Consider the following 5,226-nt stretch of genomic DNA (forward strand, 5'->3'; position numbering starts at 1 on the left):
GGGTAAAATACAGGGAGCGAAAGGCTATTTACAATTTGTACAGAAACCAGATGGCAGTCATAAGAGTCGAGGGGCATGAAAGGGAAGCAGTGGTTGGAAAAGGAGTGAGACAGGGTTGTAGCCTCTCCCCGATGTTATTCAATCTGTATATTGAGCAAGCAGTAAAGGAAACAAAAGAAAAATTTGGAGTAGGTATTAAAATTCATGGAGACGAAGTAAAAACTTTGAGGTTCGCCGATGACATTGTAATTCTGTCAGAGACGGCAAAGGACTTGAAAGAGCAGTTGAACGGAATGGACAGTGTCTTGAAAGGAGGATATAAGATGAACATCAACAAAAGCAAAACGAGGATAATGGAATGTAGTCCAGTTAAATCGGGTGATGCTGAGGGAATTAGATTAGGAAATGAGACACTTAAAGTAGTAAAGGAGTTTTGCTATTTAGGAAGTAAAATAACTGATGATGGTCGAAGTAGAGAGGATATAAAATGTAGACTGGCAATGGCAAGGAAAGCGTTTCTGAAGAAGAGAAATTTGTTAACATCGAATATAGATTTAAGTGTCAGGAAGTCATTTCTGAAAATATTTGTTTGGAGTGTAGCCATGTATGGAAGTGAAACATGGACGATAACTAGTTTGGACAAGAAGAGAATAGAAGCTTTCGAAATGTGGTGCTACAGAAGAATACTGAAGATAAGGTGGATAGATCACGTAACTAATGAGGAGGTATTGAATAGGATTGGGGAGAAGAGAAGTTTGTGGCACAACTTGACTAGAAGAAGGGATCGGTTGGTAGGACATGTTTTGAGGCATCAAGGGATCACAAATTTAGCATTGGAGGGCAGTGTGGAGGGTAAAAATCGTAGAGGGAGACCGAGAGATGAGTACACTAAGCAGATTCAGAAGGATGTAGGTTGCAGTAGGTACTGGGAGATGAAGAAGCTTGCACAGGATAGAGTAGCATGGAGAGCTGCATCAAACCAGTCTCAGGACTGAAGACCACAACAACAACAACAACAACAACAACATTTTCTTCCCCCCGAAAATGATGTTTTGCAGAGTGATGTTTTACTGAAAACCTGTAAGAATGTCAGGTGACATCATTTTGTTCTCTGAACAATCGAAATGTCAGCAGCCTTTATGTATTTTATTATGTATTACAGATGCAGAGATATCACTGCAAAACTTGATATGAACATTGTGTGTGTGTGTGTGTGTGTGTGTGTGTGTGTGTGTGTTTGAGTTTGTGTGGATGTATGCATGTTAGTGTTTGTGTCCATGTTTATTTTTGAGTGCATTTTTGCCTTTGGATGCATGTTTGTGTTGATGTATGTTTATGATTTTGTTTGAGTTCGTATGTTTGCGTTTGTCTTTTACTGGAGTGTAAATGAGATCAGAGATAAGGGGGGCCTGGTTTGTCAAGTGATGATGATGACATCATAAATACAGCTTGTGATGCCATGGGCAGTATAGTTATGATTTTTTCTAACCGGCTTGCCCCTTTCAAGGTCATTTAAGTGCAGAAGTATCACCTTGAACATTGCTCTACTAATGGTACTCAGCGTCCAGGTTCCAATTGCTTACATCTCATGGCCACAAGAGATGATTGCCGAACTCTGCACATTGTAACCCATTCGCATCTGCACCTACTGTCAAAGAACGAGTAATGGACTTCCTGCAACATCTGCATCATCCCTCATTAATGTTCAGAGACTAGCAGCAAACGGACTAGAGAATTACCATCTGATATGTAGACTGCTGTAAAAACCACAACACAAATGGTTCGATTTGGAGTGGAGCCAGGACAAGAAAGAATAGTGATCAGTGTGTTCAGCAATAGAATTAGTGGTTCTGCACTACCCTTTATATTCATTGTTGGTGAGTACAGTGACGACCATCCTTCTAATTTTTCTGAGAGGTACAGCTGTGTTACTCCTCTTGCCATGGTGTGGGGATCGATCAGGTATGACTTTAGGACACAAATGGTGGTCATCGAGGGAACTCTGATAGCACAATTGCACAAGTTTTTGCATTCTCACATGTTAGCTCTTGTGTGACAGTATCAGAGTGCAATTTTTCAATGGGAAAATGCTCTGTCACTTGTGGCACTTATCTCTTTGAACAGTCTGCATAATGTTGAGCTGCCACTGTGGCCATTAGGATCCCCAAACCTGTGATCAATACAACATGTGTGGGACCAGCTTAGATGGCAGTTGTGTTCTGTAATCAGTTTCTGGATATTGAGGACTAGTTAAAACAGTTATGGGGCAGCTTTCATCAGTTGAGGATGACACCTTTCCCAATCAAATCAGTGCATGCATCCAGATGAGGTGGGATGCAATCTCATAATGATAAGTGGGCCCATACTGCCTAGTTCTTTGCAAATCTGACTCGATTTTGTCGTCATTGAAATAAAATCACATACCTCACAACCCATGTAGTTTCATTTCGTTTCCTCTTCTCCTGGGTGCTTCACTTATTTGTCAGGCAGTGTGTATTGTGCCAAATCCAAGATCAGGCAGTTAGCTGGTAGTAAAGCTATGTCTGATCTATGTCACTCGAATTTGTGAACCATGCCAAATGTACTTAAATATTTTGAGCTAATCAGTGACATATGAAAAAGTACTTTAGAAATTTAGACTGCTTTTCGGACTTGGTTTCTGAATGTGATACAGCGCCAACATTCAATATCATTGCTGTACAAACTATGATACTAAATGTAAACTTATTGCCAATATTTGTCTACAAATACATATAGTTGAGATTTTAAATAATTTTAATTAAATCATTTCTATGTGGTATTCTGAACAAATACATTTGCATTCAGTCCCATGCTATAACAACCCCTGCCAGTTATGAGATATTTTGGACAATTACAACTGTTGCTTTGACCATTCTACAATTAATAATACAGTAAATTACTTTGCTTGGGTATAACTCTCACCTGTCTCATCCCAAAGCCCACGCAAGTTTATGTACATACAATTTGATGGATGTATACTTTCTGCTTCCTAATTGTGTGTGTGTGTTTGTGTGTGTGTGTGTGTGTGTGTGTGTGTGTGTGTGTGTGTGTGAGTTTATTTACTATGTCTTCAGCTATTACTGACAATGACATATTAATAAAGTTTATCTCGGCTCCTGATAGATTTTTATTTTCTGGTGTTGCCATCCAGATTCGATAATTTCTTGTAAAGCTTGTATGCTCATCTTATGAGTACTCTTTTGACTATTTTTGTGTCTTATGCTAGTACTTGAGTGTTTGTTTTAATTTTATACATATGTAAAACAATATTGAATGATTCTATTGCAATATCTTCTGCGTATAATTCATTTTTTTCTGCAAGTGTGTTCTGTGTACTGTTTTTGATAGGTATTTTGTAGATTTATTTGTATTTCTTCTGCTCGTAAGGATGTTTATTGCAGTATGTCATTTGTACTGTAACTATGGTCGGGACACTATTTTTGAGCATGCTTCCTACTGTGTGCATCAATTTGTGGTTCATTGGAATCTTTATGTGATCTCATTTGCATTTGTGATTTGCTTCTTAATGGTTGGTGTGGTGCTAAGGTGCTAATTGTCTCAATGTTAGATTTCTTTTGCAACTGCGTTCTAATCTTCCTACACACTTTGTGCAATTGATGTCTATCACAACCATTACTCCAAGCTATGAATTCAGTGTCGTTTTTATTATTTTTATTTTGACAGGACGACTTTTCAGTGAACAAGATTCCAGACTGTATAGAACGTATTCCACTCTACGCTGTTATAATTGTTTGGCACCAAGGTTACATCTGTTGCTATGGATTCTTGCATTTATTAATAGATTCTTCCTTTTTATAGTTTTGAATTTAGGACCTGAGAGAATGAAATAAAGAACTCTCACTATTGAAGTTTTCTAAGCTTTTGTGAGGTTTACGTAACGTAGATAGATTGTCAACCTTATAAGTAACCACATAGGTAACTTTGAACTATGTGACGTAACTATTTAATGAAACATTATACTTTCAATGTAATTAATGAAATTATTTTTAAATACCTCTAATAATGTGAAGGCCATTGGTAGACACTTCCAGTATGTAGACTTCCAGACAGAAGTCATTTCGAACAGTAATTTTGTTCTGTTCTTATGTTCAGCATATGTTTTAGTTCAATGATATGTCACATAGGAATATACTTACCAACTTGCTTTTGGATTGTCTTTAATGAAATCCATTTTTTCATCTACTGGGAAAGAACGAATCACTGTCTCTGCATTATATAACAGTTGTGTTGTTCTTGGTGACATGTGATGATTGTATTCTACCACTCCCTTGGAGTTCTTTAGGGTTCTATTAGTTGTGAGCTCATTTCTTACATAAATGTTCAGTCAGTAAACAGTTATCTCCGTAAAATTTACAATTGGTCTAATGGAAATATCTGCTTTCTTAAGATTTTGTTGGCAGCCAAATCTTCTGTTTAATGGATTATATTGCTCTTGATTGGAAAGAACTGTAGTATTCGTTTTGTTTGTACAAAGTAAAATTTTCATTTCTTAAGTAGCTTTGTTCTGTGATTGTTCCTCATTGGAGAGAACTGTAGTATTCTTTTGTTTTTACAAAGTAAAGTTTTCGTTTTTAAGTAGTTCTGTTCTGTGATTTTTTTCCTTTCTCATGGCTTTTGTTTGGTCTATTTTCAATTTGGTTATTTTATTACTAGCTTTCTTGTATGACCTACGAGTCTATCGTGTATTGTGCGCACGCCTTTGTCTTATTGCACTCAGTCTATTCCATCTCTATGATGAAGTTCTCAATATGTTTTTCGTTGTGTTGTGAATATTGTAATTTAGACCTTTCTCCCCATGCTGTCTTGATCTTGATTTAGTTTTGTGTCCTCACCTTAGAGTGTTGTACAGCTTTTATTGTGGAGTTTAAAATGTAGCCTCTTGTATATATGGTGAAGATCAGAGTTGAATGTTTGACTTGACAAAAATATTTCCGTGTGATCTGTTTAGCTCTCAGTTGAGTTTCCGCTGGAAATTGTCGTTTTCTTCTATAATAAGCAGTGGTCACTAAGTGTTCGTGTTTACACTTAGGACAATTTCACTTGAATTTCTTGAGATAACAGTGAAATGTGGGAGAGTGGAGAGAAAATGTGCGACTTCTTCTCCTGCTCTGAATTTGGAATATTAGACGTGGTCGAAGGCACAATGAAGGCAGGTGAATAGGAAAACTTGGCACGTAATGACAG

This window comes from Schistocerca gregaria, chromosome 4 (assembly GCF_023897955.1).
Source record: "Schistocerca gregaria isolate iqSchGreg1 chromosome 4, iqSchGreg1.2, whole genome shotgun sequence".
Classification (NCBI taxonomy): Eukaryota; Metazoa; Arthropoda; class Insecta; order Orthoptera; family Acrididae; genus Schistocerca; species Schistocerca gregaria.